We start from the raw sequence: 22,912 nt of genomic DNA, 5'->3' as shown, positions 1-22,912 counted from the left end.
AATACATTTTGCAACAGAAATGTGAGGTAAAACATTTGGTTTATTGATCTAGATAAATGCACAAATATTTTTTTATACAACTTCTAGGGCTGTCATGGTGCTTTCAAGTATCTTCAGGAACATGGAAGCCATTCATATGTGAAACCTTATGAGAATTCCAGCAATGGTGTCTTTCATCCTTTAGTTCTGCTGACTTCATAGCTGGTTTTCTTGAGGTAAGTTCACTGAAAATAAATTTCTAGTTACATTTACAGCAAGGAAGCTTGAAGAGACAGTGTATCTCTTGCTGTAAAGTATTTCAAAGAATCCCTCCATATTTCAGTATTTGAGTTGAATCTTCAAATTTCTTGCTTCAGTTTAATAGCCTAACAAATCGGTGATAAAGTTTGCAAGCAGAAATTGTTCTGTGGCTATTAATATATTAACTAAAATGAAATATTATTTGAAAGTTATTTGAATTGTGCAATAAATCGTGACAGTTTGCAAATGAACTAGAATAGTGCACTTGGGGATAAATGTGAATATGTTTGATATTTTATTGTTGTTTCTTGTGGCCAGATATTGACCTGATAAAAGAGGTCTCAAATGTTTTAAAAACTATCTTCATGGTTCATATGTTGTAGATACAAAATAGGTTGCTTGGGTGGAAAAGAGGACAGGTTTGATACATTATCTTGGCTATGAGTAACTAGAGAATGCTGACAAGACCGAAGCATTTCGTTTCAACCATCTTTCTCTAATCCCTCCGTCCCTGGAAATGAACTAAATTCCATTGCTAAAAGTTTTACATGTGTGAGATGCAACAAACAAGTTTGTTAAATGCAATAGATGTATTTGGCAATGATACTCAACTAATAATGACAGTCTTTGTTCTGCCAAGAGTGGGAAGTGTGGATGGCTTCTTTCATTCTTGTTACCTGCTCCTCTGTCATGGTTCTATGTCCTTTTTTTGTTTTTTGTTTTTTTTTTTATTTTGGGTTTCAGTATTCCGCATCAAAACATCATGTAGTGTACGGGGCATTGAAGTGTTAATGCCCCAATTCCAGGTACCTATCCCTGTACATTACAGAAGTCAGAACCATGACATCCTGACACAAATAATAATTTGTATGAAAAAAACAATTTTGAAAATCTAAAAGAAAATGACAAAAATACCATAATCTACCCTTCTTTAGGAAATTCTCTTCAGATCAACATAGAGAACAAGGGGAAAAAAAGATATTCCATGCTGCCTATTTCCTGCTGTTTGTCTATAAGCCATCTTATGTTTTATTTGTTAAATGCCCATGCAGTTGTGCATAATGACTTTTGTAGGATGAAAAGTAATCAGTAACTTTGGATTAAAGAAATACATATAATATTCACATAAGAATATTTACTTAAGTGGAGTAAAATACTTTCTTTTACAACCTCTTTAAGCCTGAAGTACGGTAGGTAGTCTGTGACCTTAGCAATCAGCTGTATTGATGGAGACCTCAGCTAGAGTAAGCAAAAAAGGAATTGCAGTGCAGAGAAAGATCTGAATAGTTGTGCATGCTACTGACAGCACGAGGATATTGGCTCCTGATGAGTGGAGTTGGTCGAACAGCGAGGAACATTTCAACAAATGTTAGCCAGAAAATAAAAATGACTTCAGCCACATTCTCTTTTTGTGTAGAGATTTCTGGATCACTTGAATTTCTTGCTGAGGTGGGGATTTTATTTGCACATCAATCTACATAAAAAATAATAAAAAATTGTACTGTAAGTATTTGTACAAAAATAGCATAGGGTAGATGGGAAGATAATTTGCTGATTGTATTTGGGAAAAGTATCTTCAGCTCCTTCAAGGACACAGAATCACAGAATCACAGAGTTGTAGAGGTTGGAAGTTAACTCCAGAGATCACAGAGTCCAATCCTCTCCTAAAACAATTCTATACAGCAAATTGCACAGCAAGGCATGGAGGCAGAGAAGGAGACTCCACAACCTCTCTGGGCAGTCTGTTACAGTGCTCTGTCACTCTCATAGTGAAGTTCTTTCTTATGTTAGTAGGAATTTCCCGTGTTCCATTTTCTTCCCATTGTTCCTTGTCCTGTTGTTGGTTGCCACCAAAAAAAGTCCACTCCCATTTATCTGACTCCTACACTGGTAGCTAAACACATCAAAGGTCAAATCACATCTTCAGCAGCTAGCTCAAATATGACCTGAAAATACCAAAAAACCTTCAATTGGCAGCCAAAAGAAAATACATCACCAGTTTAATTTTCTATATTCAGTCTTGCAGTCTAGTAGTAAAAAGAAAACAAACACCAACACAAACAAACAAAACAAACAACAACAAAAAACATCCAAAGAACAGCAAACAAAAACAAAGAGTTAGAATTGATCTTTGATTTGAATATTCCCCAAATGAAGTTAGATCTTCTGGCAAGTGTATCTTCCAGATTTGAGGTTTCTTTGTGGAGTCTTAGTACAGAAAAGACAAAGCTAATCTGCAATTGCCTGTAAAAAATTAATTAATACTAATTAGAGTAATTAGTACACTTACTAAGAATACTTATTTTTAACATTATCTTAAAGACATTATACTACATTACATTAAATAGGACTAAATGCAAAACACTTACTTAAGATCAAAATATAAATGTATTTCAAGGGTCAAACACAAAGATACTGGGAGTTAATATCACAGACAGTGATTACAGTGCATCAGTAATTTATCCAGAAGTAGGGGTTTATTAGAAAGAACTGCATGACAGAAAGTGTAAGATTCAACAGCATCTAGAACAAGGACAAACTACTGTCAGGACATTTCAAATATCCTATTATTCTTATTATTAATCCTAAATATCCTATTAGCGATGTATTAAAATACTGTTTTTGTCTTTCAGCAGAGATTTTCCTTAGGGGTCATTAACTAAGCGTGGTAAAATGGGAAGAAGAAATATGGAGATACCCACTCAGACACTAAGTCTGTAACAGAGCAGACATTACAGACTCTCAGCCATACCATGTTCCTATAAGAATTAAGATACACTGCATGTAACTCAGAGCTAAATGCCAGACTGCAAGCAAGATATTTCATATCTGTACATGTCTTCACCTATGTATATGTGCATGTGGGTGCCAATGTATATTAAGCTCTTGTTCTTTAAATGAAGTTTAAAAGTTCTAAAAGCAATTTCTGTGTTACTATTGAAAGTTTAGATTATCTCATTATTATTTTAACACAAAAAAGTTTGGAAAAAGATTATTGGAAATTCAAGAGTTATACCTTTTTAAATATTTGGGAAACTAAATTATAAAATTAATATGCAAATTTATGTTATACTCCTGAGTTGCATGCTCAAAGTTTCTTCCAACAATTAAGAAAAGGCAAATTGTACCAAGTGTGTATTTATTTATCAAGCATAGAAGCCACAAGGATACATTCTTGTGTTTGGAAAGTAGGAGTGAGGAGCTTCAAAATATTTCATGCTCACCTCAGCTACAGTTATGCTATATGTTGTTGCATTACATTTTGCTAAAACTTGTGTAACAGTATTAGAAACTGTACTCATGACAGGCCTACTCTGTGAGTCATGAAGCCTGGGAGGGGCTCCCAAGATTCATTTGTTTTCATGAAATGCTCACCGAAAAGATTATTTCCATGAAACCTTCAAAACCTATTTTCTAAGTTCACTAAAAACTTGAACACCCTTGATCAATAGTTAATTCACTCCAGGCAAGCTCAGTTCACAGAGTGTTTTTTTTCTTTATTCTGCTATTGAAAGAAAATACATATTAATTTTAGCATTTATGACGTCCTATTTACTTTAGAATAACATCCAAGAAAAAAAAAATTCTGCCTGTATAATTGATCAGCTCTTGACTCTGGAATAGTAAAGCTTTACTTGGTTCAAATTGAGCTCCTTGTATTTATTTATTTATTTGTTTGTTTGTTTATTTTCATGCAGCTCATTCATTAAAGACCAACACTGAAAAATTAAGATAATTTACAACGTCAACCTTGACTCAGTAAAACCAACCTCAGTACTATTAAAAAACAATGCCTTATCCACTCTACAGCCATAATTTAGTAGAGTTCAGAGTGATTATCTATTTTAAAATTTTAAATGACAAGTCACACAGATCTCTGAAATACTTACATATGAACGTAAAGTACATACTCACGAGGAATATCCTGTTTCAACTGCTGCTACCAGGAAGCTCACCTTAATTCTTCAAGAGTATTTCCTGTGGTATACTATTCTCACTGCTAAAAACTAAATTAGCATTCCAGTCTTCATTCTGGGTTTTATTTTGTCTTTGGCTTTGCACAGTAGATTGAAGAGTCCTTTTCTATCAAATTTCTTTTCCTGTATGGAAAGCAGGAAAAGCATAGGAAGAAGCATGACCTTTAACTCCCCCCCCCCCCCCCCCCCTTTTTTTTTTTTTTGAGGTAAACAGCCTGAGATCCTTATTATTTTAGATCAGAGTCAGTGCATAGTTCTTTAATCATTGCTCTCCTCTGAGCCTCTTCAGTTTATTAACATCCTTCTTGAGTTAAGAATAGAGTTGTGGAAAAATAATCATTCTGTAGTCAGAAATTCCTCACACCTATCTTGTCCTCAGACAGCTGACTTGAGCTCATTTTAAAAATCTATTGCCCTTTTAGCTTATATTAGACAAATTTCCTTTATGTCATAAACATTTCAGTCTGTCCTGATTTTTGAACTTAAGAAGTACAAAAAGTTCAGTTATGAGTGGTAAATAGACTATGTATGTCTATAGTCATACTTGTTATTCTTTCATTTATAGGAAATTAAATAATTTTTTACTGAGGTTTCATGCTGAGATCTGAGTTGTTCTGACTTCCAGAGTTGTTCCTCCTATGGAGATGACATTTTTGAGTCCTCTTTGAGCATTCTTCATTTACAAAGAATAACAGTTTTCTTCGCTGTGAAGGTTTGGACCTTCTCACCTGCCAAGCAACAGGACCAAAATCTCCTATCTTGGCTCAATCTTGTATTTCTTCAGATAAACACCTGTATGGATACCTCAGGTAAAGCTGTGAGAGACAGAAAAAATCCTTTACTGAGAAATTTTTTGTTGAAAGAGAAGTGGTTATGAACCTTATAATCTTGAGTGCAAACCGATTAAAATCAATGTCTAATTTAAAATCAAAAAATAAAAATATCAGATTTTATGTTTCTCACCATTAATACCAGTGTTTGAATGCATCAGAGTTAGGAAAGATTTTGTGACAGTTATAAGAAATTCAGAAGAAGTAGACCTTATCCACCTTAAAATACTCAAAGAAAATAATTTTATATACATTTCTGATTTTCCATTTCATATTACTGTCTACATTCAAAAATATATCATTCTCAGAAGCAATCTGAATACAAGTTAGGAGAAAGATGGTTATAGAATGCTATGAATTTCTAGTGTGAATGGATTTGATAATTATAAAATGGTCATAAACACCTGCTCTGGAAGAAAAAGAGATTTTTTAAAATCTTCTCTTATACAGCCACATACACACTTACGTGTATGAACTCCTTCCACCTGTCCCCATATAAAAAAAGTACTAGCTAGAAGTCCCAAAGAATGCAGCAAAAAAACCTGCGAACTGAGCAGGTGGAGAAGCAGAACACTTTTGCTTCTGTCTTTTCTGCTAAGACAGTGAAGTCCCAGTCCCTTCCAACATCTATGATTCAGTGATTCTGTGATGTCTACACAAGCACTGGTAATTTCCTACTTTACATTTATTATTCAATATTTATTGCAGAAAATGTATACTTTGATAGTTATCCTGCCCAGAAATTTAGTAAATCATTATTAACTTTTAAAAGATGGACAATAGATAGTCGTGGATAAAATTTTGGATTTCTGTACATTTTAGTTTTCTACATTGCCAGTTACCACACTGTTCTGGATACTTTGTGACAAAAAGTAGTCAAACATATTAATTTGTTTTACAGATAAATATATGACAAAAATATGTTACTTTTTTTCTTTGTATTGTTCATTGTTCATCTCTTAATTTACACTGCATGACAAAATTCCCAATTATTTTACCATCATTATTACAGTAGAAAACACAAACTGATAACATGATGTAATAACATATCACTATTACAAAATATCAATTAACAAAAATGAATGGTAAAAAAGCAAGCAGTTTTCAGAGAAATGACAGTTTTGAGGACAATTTGTTTACACTGAAAATAAAATGTGGTTTAGGGAAAAAAAAAAAAAAAAGCCTGTAAATCCCTTTAAGAAAAATGCGATACTAAATATCTGCAGTTTCTTTTTCAAAGTGCACAGATTTTTATTGTTGTTTTGTGAACTTTGTTCCTCTAAGTATATGTTTTATATAGCTTCTGCCTTGGAACTCCCTTGTTTTAATCCCCTAAAACTGTCAAGTGTGACTCTACCTGCTTTATTGTTCCCATAAATTCATATGAAACTAGTAGCTAAATCCAATTTGTGTCATTCTGTCTCACTTTGTAGCCTATTCTAAATCTCCCAGCATGTTTCACAAAAGTAGAATCCTATTAATGCCAAATAACCACCACTGTATTTTATTCGGTGGTTATTACACTCCTGCTACTGTTGCAGCTCCTAAAGAGTCTTGTCTCTCCATAAATGTATGATGACTAAAACTGCAAACTAATTATAAGTTTTCTGATTTTTTTTTTCTTTTCTTTTCACCTGACATACCAGTTTTCTATACTGATTTTTCTGTAATAAACTTAGGTATTATAAGCTCATGATCAACACTTATTTGGCAACCCAAAAAGCACTACCAGTTAACATTATATAATCTTTGAGAAAAGCTTAGCAACAAAGTTTATGTTTCAATCTTTACTTTCACTGAAGTTCTTCCTTTTTAAACTATTGCATAGGTACAGTTTTAACTTAAATATGCTAACTTTGTCTTCACTGCTTTCTTATTGTGCAAGGGAATTAAAATACTGAAAATCAGAAAGCATTGAGAATTTCAATAGAATCCCTAAAATCTGGATCAAAATCTACAAAGGTTGTTATGATCATGATAATATTCATAGATAATTGAATATACAAGATAACTGAAGTATTATCAGCCAAGTATAATTTAGTACATAGGCGTTTTGCTTAAATAAATACTTTTGATTGATGGGTTAGTGTAAAATTGCATGACATATCCTAACGGAAAGTCATAAATATCTCAGAATAGAGAGAGACAAAAAGTGAAATATATTCATGTAAGTTATATTTCAAAAACATCAAAATAGTAACAGAGATGTTTGTTTGTTTGTTTGTTTGTTTGTTTATTAACTCCATTTTAATGGCTACATCATGGCGTGTGAAAGACTTGGTACCTGCAGTACGTCTTTAATTCCTGTGCAATTCTCCTTCTATAGTCTTGGTTCATGAATATGTTTCTCTCTTCACTATGTCAGTGTTTACAACTTGAATCCAAATCCTGCAATCCTAAACGTGTTAAAAAAGGCACTTTAAATAATTATCATAGTGTATCCAGGAACCAAAACCACAATTGAATGATCCAGTAATTCTACTGCATTCTAAATACATCAAGAGGAAGTGTCTTGTTTCAGCTTTAAATAGCAAAGATGGACCACAGTGCTCAGAGTACATTTTTTGAACTTGTGACAAGATTGAACTCACATTTTCTGGCAAGCTCTTTAGCTGAGTCTTGCAAAGATATTTGGACAAGTAATCCAAAATAAGGTATTTAAATAGCATCTAAGTTAATAGCAGTCAGGCACCCAGATGCTTGTGTAGATTTGTGCCTTGATTTTGATCTATATAGTGATAAAATAATAATTTTGTAAAAATTGTAGAATAACTTTAAAAAATCTTTTAAGAAGGATGTCTTTGAACTGTTCATCTCTAAAAAGTTTCAAATTATGAATCTCCTTTACTATTCTATAGTGGCTTTAGAATTTTTTTTTGTTTGGGATTTTTTTTGTTTGTGTGTGTGTGTTGTATAAATTTTTAACAACACTGCTAAGTAAATTTTTTTCAGTGGTCAGTTATTCTGTCTTTTCACACAGTATTTGGATGATTTGACATTAAAACAAACAAAGAGCCTACCTTTTGTATCCATTGGAGAATATATTTCCAGAAAATAGCTTCTGTAAGAGCTTAGATAAATCAGAAGGCTCTCTGTTGATCTCAGGGAATGGAGATCCAGTTTTAGATCACAGATTGTACACATACGCTTGAAGTAGAAGCAGCAGTCTAGAACTTTTATCCTTTTCAAATGTCTCAAAAAATAAATAACCTCCAAGCATACCCTGAAGTTCATTTCCAAAAATGAACCAAAAGCTTCAGTTCTTTTCAGATGTATTACTGTCTGCCACTCTGGACAGTCTCTTTATGTTATAATCCTTCACAGTTATATCCATAGATAGACTTTAAGTTCAATCTAGTCTGTTGTTATCCTCTCTTTAAAATTCTTACATTTCATTGTGTTGGGGAGGAGGCCTTTTCTTTTTAGACCGAGATAATGCGATTTCAGAAATCTGTCTCACTCCTTCACATCAAAGAAGTTTCTATTTCATTCTGCATATTTTGTACTAAACAAGTCCTGCTTCTTTTTGCTGGCATTATATCTGCCTTATTTGTTGAAAGGCATATTTAATTGTACATTAAGTGGATCTTCAGTCTTCCCCATAACCTGGCTTTTCATAAGTAATTTTCTGGCCTCCAGCATTACCAATTCCCTCACTGCTCCTTCCTTCTCTGTTCTCATATTCCATTGTCATGAGATTAACTAAAAACAAATGGTTTTACAGTAAAGCTACTTGGTAAAGATCTTCAATTGCTTTGACATCCACATGATATTTTTCAAACTAATCATGGGGGACTGTAAATTTTATAATTTTTTTTTTATATTCAGTATTTTTGTCTCCAGCTTCAATTAATTTTTCTGAATGCAAAGATATTAACTATGCTAAAACCACAAGTTTGGGGAACTTACTACACAGAGTTAACAGGCAATGATCTCCATTAGGGGTATTTGAAGCAATATACATTTTCACTACAAATTAATGGGTAATGCTGAGTGAAAACTTAGAACTTTTAAAAATTCAGACACTGTGCTTCTTTATAATAGCAATACACTTAAAAACAGCAACAAAAACAACCAAAATTGTGAAAACCTCTGTATCTTTTAATGTTTCAGTTTTAGTTTTGACAAACACTTTCTGAACATACTGTATTGTAATACTGGTAGCAGGTGAACCTCAGAAGTCTGAAATTTTGTTTTGAATCAGAATCATTAATTACCATATTGGTCGATGAAAACTTCATTATGATGAAAAATAATTAATTTCACTTAATCTAACCTTCTAGCCACTCATTAATTTTACTGTCCTATATTCTCCCTCCTTACCTGAAACTCTTATTCACCACTATTTCCTTTCTTGTTTAAGCACTCAAACAAGAAAGTTTGTTTTGCTGCCTTTGTTCAACCTTTCATACTTCCTATTTACGTAGCTATCCTCCTTCCCTATCTACATGGCTTTTCATCACACTATGTGAGTAACCACTGTCCTCTTTTTGAAATACTCGTAAGATCAATTCTTGGCACCAAGGTAAGGGCTAGTGACAGAGATTCAGTAAGACACTTGCAAAGATTTACTCCAGGGATAGAGGCCTGTGGGATCAATCCTTAAATTAAAAGAACCTGAATATTCTATTTAAATGAGTAGTCCTTCATCATCTATCTGGTCTTCGCAGTTTTACAGCACAGGCCTTGGCCAAACTTGAAAGTGTGCTAGTGACATTTAATTGCACTCTGTCATCTGCAGATTCATGGGAGACAGTGTAAGGCAACAGGCAGTCATTTCTCCAGGGCGGCAGCATTTACTCCCTCATGTTAGGTAGTTCTTTTCCTTCTCCTCTACTTTTTTACAGTATTGAAGACATTGTCCTGCACTTAGAGGGAGTTATTTTAATTTTTAAAATGTTATTTCGTTGCTAAATGCTCATCCCTTACAGAAAATCCTGTTCCCCTTCAGTCAGTTTTTTCTTTTGTGAATGATTTCTTTGCTTTTCATTATGTCTGAGACATTTAGTCACTAAGGCATAACTGCACACTTCTCTGAGTGTTTTGAGACAAGGCTGATAGCTTTCTAAGTGATACAATTGTTAAATTAATATTCAGAATACTGTGCAATCAGAGTACTGTTACTGATGCATAAGACATAGGTGGCAAGAAGAACAAGGCAAGCTACATTAGTGGAGAGATCTTCAGTTTGTTAAATAAAATTGCTATAAAAACTACTGTTAATACTGTGGAATAGCAGTTACGGAGAAAGCAAGCTTTTATTTTTTTATTTTTTGTTTATTAATTAGTGAGTATGTGTGCAACAACATGAACATAATGTGATACAGAAACACCAAATGGTACTTTTCTTCCTGTATTAACCAGTCACTTAAAAAATATGTTCCATTGATCAGATTCTGCCAGGAGGCAGAATCTTTGATAAACTTTACTGGCAGGGTTATGAAGTAAAAATACTGTCAGGAGATGAACTGAAGTTTGCCTCAGCTATTTTATGCTAACAAATCCAAAGATGCTATTAAAGAGACATTCTCTATCTTGTACTGGTAATGTTGGGTTCACTACTCCGACTGGGAGCACCTGTTACAATTTTTTTTCCTCTGGCTTTGTCACTACAGCTGTCCTGAGTCAATGACTGGTAATAGCTTAGTGTCTTTGTCAATATTTCCTTTTCTCTCCACTGCTGATGTTGCCCATCTCAAACAGAGCAGTCTCCCTCTCTCATTGGAGAATTCCTGGAGCACTATTGTGAAGACATCTTCCCCTCCCAATATTTTTTATTTACTACTTTTTTGTTTCCAAATCCCTTTTTGATTATTCCCTTTCACAAATGCAGACTGCTGCATTTACTGTACTGAAACTCACTAATTAAATCCCACAGTGTCATGCACACATTACCAAACCAACTCTGAAATCTTATTTCAGCAAGGTAAAGTGGCTAACAGTGAGCCTGTAGATTAGGTGGGCAAGCTAATAAGAAGATAGCATGGACCTTACCATATCAACATTTTTGTCTGTTTCTTAATATCTGTAGTTTCTTTCAGATATCATTTTACATTCTCTCTTTTTTTTTTCTTTTTTTTCTTTTTTTCTGAGAGAACTCCATTCCCACAGTCATTTTCCTACATATTCTGTATTTTATCAAATAACAAAGTATTCTGTTGCACAAAAACATTGCATAGCATTTAGTTTTATCTGTCATGATGGTATTCTGATATATAGGATCAGGTTCACAGAAATCTAGATGGATAATTGTACCTAACAGTACATTCATTTAACAGGCTTGGAGTACTGAAATTCATCTGTGTGTTTCTATAGTGATACATGTAAGGGAAGATCAGCTTTCCTTTCAGCAGGTGGATGTATGCAGCTCAGAGCTTCTCTCAGCACCTCCTTTATCCTGATGTTTTCATTTGGTAAGAAGTGGATATCACAGGTTTTCTTGTTAGAGAGTTTTTAGGATAAAAACAGTCAAAAACATAAATCTGTACCAAGTCAAGATACAAGGGAGTCCAGAAAGCCAAGGCCATACTGATGTCAAAACTGGAGATGAGGATAGATCTTCTGGCTATTTCTTCTACTAGCAAATTTCTCAAAAGGATGGCTTTCTGTCATTTTTATAAAAATTGACTATTTTTAATTTAAAAAAATTGCAGCTGTAACATTTAAACATTTAGATGTAAACTTTTACATCTAAAATTTTTATTTGAATACAAGACTGAAAAGTCATTTTTGAAAAGTCTCTTGTTCTGTATCAGAAGAACAGTGTGCAGCAGTAAAACTTCCTTAAACCAAGAACACAGCCCTCTCCAGGAAAATTAGCATGCAGGCACTGTAAATGGTCAGGAAATTAAGGTTCCAAGAAGGAGTAAAGGGACAACTATCCTAGCATTAGAAATATATGTACAACCAAAGAGAGCTACATGAAAGTAGGATAAGGTTTTTAGTGCATTTTCCATATACATGTCTTACAAATGATGCATAGTCATAATAGTTTGCTTTCCGTTCATCAGGCAATCATGTAATTGTTCTGTGCTGTGATTTTGTTTCCTGAAAATGAAAATAGTAAGAGAAAAATCCTACCTCTCACTGCCCTCCCTGCATCACATAGTCTTTCTGCCATTTCAGCCTCATGTTTAATGCCATTAAAGTCAAAACTAATTTATGTGCTGAAATCTGTGATTTGTTCTCATTGTCAAGTATATCTAGGCCTTACGATTCTGGCTACAAAGTAAGTAGATTGGCTTAGAAGCATGCGACATCACATAAAGATGGAAGCTCAAAGATTATTCAAGCTTGTCATTTTCATGACTTAAAGCCATCAGGGCATCATATATATCAGCAAAGGGAGTGCCATCCAGTAAAAATGAGTGCAAATACATGTGACTACTTATATTCTTGTTTCTACTCTTAGTTCCGACACCCTTCAGGCTAAAAGTACGCACATATTTTACCGTTAAAGCAGGTTTATAGTATTATTTATATGTCTATAGGTATGCCCTTAGACTCCTCCAGCTACTTTAACAAAATGAATGGACATAAAGGCAACAACAAAAAGAAAATGTTCACTTCATCATGTAAATGGGATTACAACTGCAGTTTTTAACAAAAAGAAGGAAAGAAAAACAATTTCACTTCACATTTTCAGAAGGAATTTGGCAGAAAATATTCAAGAGAACGAGAAAGAACATTTTGTGCATTCAATTCTTCTTTTCCTATCTGTGTTATAAGTAAGGATGTATATTTTTTCCTATTTTTATTTTCGTCTTTTTTCCCTTCTTCAGTTGTCTAGGAAATAATTTCAGTAAAAATGTGAGCATTTCCCACTAAGTAAAGCAGTGTTTCTGACTAGGAATAATTTCAGTAAAAAATTTAACTCTGTGGAAACATTTGTTTCTGTGCAGTTTTTCACTTAATAGAAAACAAATAACAAATTAAAAAAAAAAAAACAAATAGGTGAATTATCAGTGTTTCTGGTTGCTACACAAATGTTGCTACACTGCTTTTTCCTTCTTTCTCGTTTTTCTTTTTTTTCTGTGTGTATTTTTTTTTCAAACTCCATTTAATTTCTTATTTCATTGCAGTGAGGTTCACTCAAATAAAGCAGTAATCAGCTGGTTACAAAGCCACACACAGCTGTCTGCCAGAAGTTATGACCTAAAATATTTAATTAAACAGCATGTCTGGTTTTCAGATCACTTTTGGCTTTGCACCATATCCAGATTCTTCATTTTCTCTAGTTTTTCTGAAGCTTTCTATTGGAGAGAGCTACTAAAAACCCGAGAAAAGAACCTGATTGTTTTGTGATTACATAAGAGCATGCATTGAATAATTTCAGTCTTCATGTGAGTAAATATTCTAGATTACAGTTCAAAAACTCTTATATAGAGTATGGTTTCCCAAAATCAGTGGACAACTGGCATGAAATATTTGTGTATAATTTTTTCTTAACTAACAGACAAAAAGGAAAAATAAAAAGGTAGGCTATACTATTAAAAACCCTCCTATTAAAAAGGTTTAAACTCCAGAGAAATGCATTAAAATGTGATATAATTTGTAATTTAAAGTATTCTTCCAGAATTTACTGCCACAGATAATACTTCTCTTGTAAGTATCACTGGCATTCTGTAAACATTTAGGGAAATCATGATATGTGACTGTAATTTATATGGTATTATGTTAGATTTTTCACTACCTGGTGACAACTTGGATATTATTTTTACTGTAGCAACTATAACCACAAACTAGATAAAGTCTAACTAACAAGAAAGATACAAGTGGGAATAGTCATATTTCTCATTTAAAAGTACACAAATCTATTGTTGTATATTCAATTCCTATATTGCAGATCTCTGTTTTATTTACCTCCCTATATCACAGGTACCATTGCTGTTGTAAATGATGAATTACTTGTGTCCATGAACATGTGTATTGTAGCTTTTGATGCAGTGTCCATATGAAGCTGGGAAGGCTTCTACTTTACCACATTTGACTTTGTAACAGCATGATTGATGATAGTTGCTGTTTTTTTCATCAAGTGGGTCAGGTCTGAAAGCCTGTAGGTTGCTTGGGAAAAGAGAAAGACAAGTAGCGATGATTAGATGATTTTGCTGTCCTACTCTGAACTGCAATTTGTCCGAGTCAGTCTTTCTATGTCCTTATTTTATCCTTGATGTTTTCCATCCTCCAGAATTTTCTTTACTTCCTCTTCATTCGTCTCGGAGTTCTTGCCCTCTTCTTTTTCTGTATTGTCTCCAGAAATGTCCTTGACACGTGGAGAACTGGCTTAGGAAGAACATACAAGAACAATGCAATCTCAGCTTTTTACTTTGAAAAAGGCCCATACATCTACAAACACAAAGCTTTTGCTTTTCCTGATTTTGCGAAGTTAGAGCTAAGAAATAGACATATTAAAACCATACATGTAAGGACAAAATGAAAATCTAGATTTTTATAGGGTAGGAATAAGCAATAATTACATTATTATTTCATTTTAAGCAATTTTCTTGTCCATAAATAAGAATATGCAGATCAGGATGCAAGAATCTTTTCCTAAAGGAGAACTGTGAAAATTAAAAATATGAGATGATATTGAAGCAATAAATCAAGAAGGCACCCCCAAAAATTTACTCTGCCTCTATTACCAATGTCAGAAGACATCAGAATCCTGATGGAAAAGGAAGGCATCACTGGATGGAATATATTTAGAAAATGAAATTTGATACCAAGGGAAATTAAAAACTTCCAGGAATGTCACCGTCACAGCCATGAAGCTTAAGCCCTACAGAGAGAAACCAGAATTTCAGGCAATATGTATACTTAAAGTACTTTAATCCAACCGCATCAGATTTTCGGCATTATGATCACTGGACTTCCCAAATACATTTAGTTTCTTTTTGTATGATCACCTTCAATATATTCTATAGGAAAGCAAAAGAAAGCTTTAGTGTATGCAGTATTATTTTCTAAAGTTGCATACATTCAGGAAAGATCATTACTTAAGTTTATTTACAGCACTCATACTCACCAGGTTCAAATAAAAAATTAAATGGATGGGAGGGGAAAACAATAAAGGGCAGTTTATCTCATAGATTGAATAATGTTATTTAAAGATGTTTCACTTTTTTTCTTTTCTTTTCTTTTTCTTTTTTTTTTTTTTTCAATTCAGAGAATACCAATCTGAAAGACATTGTTTTAGCAGACTTGATGAAGAAAGGCATTGATGAATTTTTAAAGGTGTCCAGCCCTTGAGGAGTGGAGCATCTCTCCTGAGAGGACAGGCTGTGCTAAGAAGGCAGGTTCTTCAAGGGAAGAAGGCAGATCCTCTGACATCTATTTTATCATATTATCATCCATCTGTCCATAAGTGCATTTGTTTAGCCTTATAATGAATCTGATGTTGCCTTACGTCATCATAGTAACTGCCTACTTTTCATACTAATCTTTACAAAATACTCCTTTTCCTTCTATTTTTATTCTTTCTGCTTCCACAAAGGGAAGAAACGTATAAATGTGAAGAATTTTGCTCATGGTTGAAAAGGAAAGGCAGAAGCAAGACAAGCAGCTAGTTTGTACAGAGCTGCATAAAACAAAGTGAAGAACAGTTTCCATGAGTCACTAAGTGAGGCAGGTCTCATTACTGGCAATTAATTACAAGCCTGAATAATTGTATCTGAGATTCAAATGGTTTGTGTTTGTTCTTATGTTTTCTTCAATGTGACAGCCTCGAGGAATTCTCATCACAAGAAGAATGACTGCTAAACATAGGATAAGTATCACAAAATGTACTTTTTTGCAAGGTTAAATGAAAACAGAATTAGACCAAGTGCACTTTCCTGGCACTTTGTCAGCCTTTGGGACTGAGAATTTATGCAATGACTGCCTTGAAACTCAATTTAGATTACCTGAAAATCCAAGTGTGGTCAGTGAAGAATTCTGTCCTCAGTGAATGATCAAGGAGATTTTTTCAATGACTAAAATCTCTCTCTAAACCTTAAAAATTAGAGATATATTTTTGGATTTCACAAGAAATTTTTGCTGAAGTGAGAAAATATCTGAATCTTGTCAATGGCTTTTGATTCACCCTTACTATTACCCGCCTGATCCTTTTTGTTGTTATGATACTATCTTGATGATGAATTTTCTTTTTATATCACATGAAGGATATGGTAGAGAATTAGTGTCAGCCTAGCATTTAACCTCTTCCTGTCACTCATTCCTATTGCCATTTCTTTCTAGATTGGTATTTATCACTGTGATATTTCATTTTGACTTATCTTAAATTTCATATGAATAATCAAACACTAAATGTTATTTTCTTTAAATAAAGAAACCCCTATGACATGCTGCAAGTGTGTGTCAAATCATGAACTCTATTTTGTAGTTAGACACTGTAATTAGTTCTTTTATGAAGGACTTTTTTCAACATAAAATGTCAATTTGTTGAAATTTAAACTTTCCACAGTTCAAGTTTAATTATAAATTTAATAAAGATGAGTTTCTCAGCTACAGATGGGAACTTCTAGCTAAAGTCAGGAAGAACACTGGAAAGGAAGTTCAGAATGTCAACAGGGAAAGCAGAAATATGGGAATTCAACTTTTCTTTTCAATGACTATTCACTGATAGTAAGCATAGAATCATTGAATCATCAAATCATAGAATGGCTTAGATTGGAAGGGACACCAATACTCATCCAGTTCCAATCCCCCTGCTGTGGGCAGAGCTGCCAGGCCCCATCCAACCTGGCCTTCAACACCTCCAGGGATGGAGCATCCAAAGCTCCTATGGACAACCTATGCCAGTGCACCTTCTCAGTCGAAAACTTCTCCCTGACATCTAACCTAAATCTTACCTCTCTTTGTATAAAGCCATTACTCATTGTCCTTTCACTATCAAACCATGTAAAAAGTCAGTTCCTTCGCTTTTATAAGCTCCCTTTGAGTACTGGACATCCAGAAATAAGTCTTCCCAGAGCATTCTATTCTCCATGCTGAATAAACCCAGTTACGTCAGTCTTTCATTGTAGGAGACGTGCTCCTGCTCTTCTCATGGCCTTCCTCTGGACCTGCTCCAACAGTTCTGTATCTTACTAGCGTTGGGTTTCCAGACCTGGATGCAATACTTTAGATGGGGCCTTAAAAGGGCAGAGTAGAGGGGGACAATCACCTCCTTCACCCTACTGGCTGCTCCTTTTTTGATGCAGCCTAGTATACAGTTCGTCCTTCGGGCTGCGAGCACAAACTGCTGGCTTGTATCAAGCTTTCGTCCATCAAAATTTCCCATTTACTCTCTGTAGGGTTACTATTAATGAGTATTTCTCCTACTTTTCTCCAGACTCCTCCCATGTGTACGCCATATTTAGGATTGCCTCGACGCATATACAACAACTTGCATTTGACCTTGTTGAACCGCATTATGCTCACATGGGCCCACTTTTCAAGCTTGTACAGGTCTCTTTGTGTGGCATCCCTTCCTTCTATTCAATTTAACTACTCAGTTTATTGCCGTCATATTGTCACTCAATCCCAATATCCAGGTCATTGATAAAGATGCTGAGGAGCACTGGTTCTGAGGCAGACTCCTAGGGGGTATCAAACAGCAATGACCTCCACCTGTATACGGAACTGTAGACAACAACCCTCTGCTTATGACCATCCAACCAATTCCTTATTCATCAAATAGTCTATCCTTCAAATCCATACCTTTCCAATTTAGAGATAAGAAAGTGCTATGGGACCATATCAAAGGCCATGCAGAAATCACGTAGATGACATTAGTTGTTTTTCCTTTATCTACTGACTATTATCTACCGACTTTATCTACTTATCTATCTCAAAAACCAATTGAAATGTCATGATTTATGGAAGACTGTATCTCCAGATTTTGTGCAATTTGTGACAACACAGTTCTTTGGAAGAAGAAACATTGATTTCCCTCTTTAATCAAAATCAAGTACCAAGACAATAACTTATAGGCAGGATATGGCAAAAAATGAACTAGTAATCTGTTCAGCTTTTCTAGAACATTTCATAGTTATTTAAAGACACAGAACTAAGTTCCTCATACTGATTGTGATATTCATTTTAATTATAGACTATTTAATTTCTCGTGGAGAAAATGTTTAATAAATTATAGAGACGATTTAATTTCTCATTCGGGTATTAAATGACCTAAATTTAATTTAAGGGCAGTGTGCCCTTGTGGCTAAAAAGGCCAATGGCATTCTGGGGTGCATTAAAAACAGCGTGGCCAGCAGGTTAAGGGAGGTGATCCTCCCCCTCTACTCTGCCCTGGTAAGGCTTCATCTGGAGTATTGTGTTTAGTTCTGGACTCCCTAGTACAAAAAAGACAGGGATCTCTTGGACAGAGTCCAGTGGAGGGCCACAAAGATGGTGAAGGGTCTGGAGCATCTCCTCTATGAAGAAAGGCTAAGTGAATTAGGTCAGTTTAGCCTTGAGAAAAGAAGACTGAGAGGGGACCTGATCCAGGTCTATAAATAGCTAGGGTGTGGGGGCAGAGTGGAGAGGCCAGACTCTTTTCAGCAGTGTGTGGAGACAGGACAAGGGGAAACAGCTAGAAACTGCAGCATAGGAAGTTCTGCACAAATGTGCACAAGAACTTCTTTATGGTGAGGATGACAGAGCACTGGAACAGGCTGCCCAGGGAGGTGGTGGAGTCTCCTTCTCTGGAAATATTCAAGACCTGCCTGGACACTTACTTGTGAGACCTGGTGTAGGGAACCTACTTTGGCAGGGGGGTTGGACTCGATGATCTCTGGAAGTATCCTCCAACCCCTACGATTCTGTGATTCTGTGTAAATGAGTTACATTTGAGAATCACAAAAACAGTAAAAGAATAGCAAAATCCATTGTGCCATACTGATACTGTCTTGCCTTGAGATTATTGGCCAGAATCTTCCATCCTGCTTGTTTCACAACAGCAGAAGTGTGTCACAGCGTTCTCTTTGAAGACAATTAAATGAAGGGGATAAATAAATTTTGGGTAAAGATTGTTCACATATTGGGCCAAGTCTTTCCCGAATTCTCAAAACTCCATTCACTACATTAACAGCTGAAACTGAATGCAAAGGCATGGAGAAACCTTTTTCAGAAAACTGTTGCACTGCTGTCTCTAGGTCACCATCAGTTCCATCAGCTCCTTCCTACCCATTTCATCAGAAAAAAAATTTGAAGTGTCACAGTGGTCTTCATTTTGCTTAGGCTGAATAAATATGTCACCCTCCCTGATACAATTTAATGTTTACATTCCAGTAAATACTCTCAAGAAATAAAGACCAGAAGTACACAAAATCTTTCTGGTCGTCCTCTCTACAAAAAAAAAAAAAAAAATCTGAAAGCATGTATAATGATGTTTAAATCATGGCCACCTTTGTCTGAAAGCTCTTTGGGTAGGTTTGACAAGTTAAATAAGCATTTTCTAGTTTTACTCTGTGCGCATGTTTCCATTTAAAATGTTAAAACAGTGATAAAAGTAATGCTCTATAAAAATCAAATTCATTCACAAACAAATAAATAAAACAGAACTTAAGTCCCTTCAACACGAATTGGTACAATTCTAGTGCCATTTAGAAATCTCTCAATGTTTGTAAAGTCTTGAGATTAAGAAGGCTGATAAAAGCTTATGTGAGGATTAATGCAGTTCCTGTCCATCATGTTTGGTTTTTATCATTCCCAATCTTACAATGGAAGCCAAGGAAAAGACTCCAAAGCTAAGGATTATAAGAGCTCAAAAATTATCTGGGAGGATGACCAGATTGTTATCATTTTTTGCAAGATTTTTAGATTTGTTCTGAGAGAAAGAGTTAAAGCATTTCTCTGCAAAGCCAATATTTATTAAATACTTCATCAGGAAGAGATTCTTATCTCTTACAGATTAAGGTAAGGCAGGGTAAAATAGAGTACCATTCAGAAGATCTTTTTAATAATATATATTTGAACATTTAAGAAAGAAAAAGGTGAAGAGTAATTATGAAGCACTTTGAAATATCTTTTCTTCAGCACAGAGTCTTCATATTCAAATCTCTGTTTTAGCTAACCTGATTGCAAGTTTTGCTAGTGGGCTGATTTTTAGGCAGTTTTGATACAGATCTAAAAAGAGTACCTCAAATAAACTCAGATGATAAACTGGAGATAATATTAAACTAAAAACTGAACTGGTAAAAAATATCAGGAAAATCATTTTAAGAGATTTACAAAAGAAAGCCTTGATCCTCTACTGTAAGAGGTGAATTTGTGGGGTAAATAATGGTAAATAAGGAATTCATATGCCCATATGCCCTCTAACAGAAATGATAAATAAAAGTCTTCCTGATGGAATGTTTTTAGGCCTTAGATTCAGTGCTGGACCTTACTAACCCTCAGATTCAATACCTAATTCCCTTTTCTCTTTTAAGAGCTTAAAACTATAAGTGTTCTAGAAAATAATTGGATGTTAGTTCATTAAAAAAAAAAAAAAAAAGCAAACTGAAACAAATATAAATCAAATAGATGAGACAATTTTCTGTAATTGCAAATGTAAATGCCATAGCCAGGAAAGGCCACTCATGAGGCAAAAATTTCCAGGTAATGCAACTCAATTTTACAGAGATTATAACCTTTCCAGGTGTGCTAAAAAGGGATAAGAGATATTGCCTTCTGCAGTATTGTCAAATAAGTCCTTCAAGCCCTTGGAATCATCTCTTTGAATTTATATTGTTTGATTGCCTAGATGGTGAAGCAGATTCCCCACCACCTGAGAGGCTGAAATGGCTGAGAAATTGCCAGGGTGATATAAACAAGCTTCATGTGGCTCAGGTAAAATATTTAATTCTATTTTGTGAGCAGGCAGAAATATATATGAATATATATGAATATATGATTGTATATAAAGAACCCCAAGTTCAGAATTAATTGATAAATTGTCTTTTTAATAATAGCAGGGTAAAATGTTGGAACAAAAAACACAAAATGAAAACAACTACTCAAGTACAGAATTTAATGTAATTTAAGGTTCTGCGTTATCTTGGATAAAACCTTTAGTTCTTGATATTTGAATACAGGCACTTTGTTTACTGGAGAATATTTAGCTGGCTCATCCTCTCTGCTGTTCTTACATATAACTCAGCTGCTGTTTCTGTCCCCGATCCCAAGATTTTATGCTATTATTCTTTCTCTTTTAACATCACACAACTGTTCCTGCATGGAAAGTGCTCTGAAACTATGAGAAACAAACAAACAAACAAAAAACATCTCCCATTTTAGTTGCCTGGTACCACAGCTGTGAGAAAAAGTAATATGGGAATAGAGCCTATTAATACACAGAAATCAGGTGCAGATGAAGGATAGTTAACACAGATAACGTTCTCTCATAAATCTAGCTAAAGCTACTAAACTGAGTTGAATTGTCACATGAAAAACAAAAGACACTTTCCTATTCACTCCTTTTCTTGCCATTTATCTCATCTGGAATTGCTAGAGCTTTTAACTGAATCAGTTACAATAAATCGCAGCAAACAGAAAACAAATTATTTCTGTTTAATATCATCCAAAAGGAGGTTATGAGTTCTTTCTCACAACAGTAAGTTTTTTATTTAAGGAAAGATAACAGCATTATTATTTAAAATAAAAAAATATATATATTTATAAGAACTGTTTAGAATAAGAACTTTCTGAGCCTTAAAAAAAAAAAAAAAAGTGATCAAAAACTATTGTAATAGTGATCTCTGCATTTTTGCATAATAGTTTTCATAATTCCTCATTAACTGTCACTGGATGAAGCAGGAGGAAGAATAATAGACTGTATTTGATCTTGGATACATGTTGTCAATTATATTAAATCCAGATGACAATCATAGTCAGATTTTGACAAGGTGCTAGAGCTGATGTGACCAACATATACGGAGTTTGGAAGCCTATCTAGAATTAGGAAAAATCCAAATATTAGGAAAACTCAAGAAGGTTGATCCCCCTTATTTTTTAGCACTTTTTCTTCAGACTGCACTTGTGATTTCTAATTGCTGTATTTGAATTGAGGAACTGAAGTATGCTACAGAAGCTGAAAATACAAACCAAAGATACTCGTGCAAATCATGAAAATGTAAATTACTTCCTCTTCTGCAACTACTTCTATGGAATGTGCTTGGAAATTAATTATTGAGAAAGTATGATTCTATAAGTGGGTATCAAGAAATGATGATTTTAATGGTTTTGAGTTGTCCTGGAATAACATTTTAATAGAAGATTGTCTCCTTAAAAAAAGAAGGATATTTAACATTCTTATTTGAAATAGTGCTAATGGACAAAAGATACAGGATAATAGCCTCACTTTGTAGAAGTTGGTGATTAAATTCCTATAACATTTCAGTAGCTAACTGAAAATGCATCAGGAGTGCAGAAATTTATCTTAGGACGCTTTTAGATGTGCTCTTAGAGCTAAGCTGTAAATGTCATGTAAACAAATTCTTTCCATATGGAGACAGCAAATCTTACAAACATTGTAAAGATGAGCAAAACCAAAATAGAATATGTGAACAACCAGCACAAAACTAGCAAACTAGAAGCAAAGGATAATAAAACCAAAGCAAAAACAAAAAATCCTGACAGATAAGCTACACAGACCAATAATTCAATGAGTGAAAAGATCCTTACTGACCAAAACTCAAAAGCATCCAGTTGTACTTTTGAAAATAAAACCACTAAAATTGAGTAATTGTGATTCTGAGGCCCTCTTTTCATTCTTCGGCTTGAAGCACGGCATTTGAGGAAATGCATGTTAGTTTTGAAATCATAAAATAGATCAGCATAACAGATTAATTATTTTTTTTCAACATCTTCTGAGAAAATGGATCTGTTGATCATTTATTTTTCACT

Source organism: Tetrao urogallus (genome assembly GCF_951394365.1).
Source record: "Tetrao urogallus genome assembly, chromosome: 7".
NCBI classification, from domain to species: domain Eukaryota; kingdom Metazoa; phylum Chordata; class Aves; order Galliformes; family Phasianidae; genus Tetrao; species Tetrao urogallus.
Note: the sequence above shows the minus strand (reverse complement) of the source record.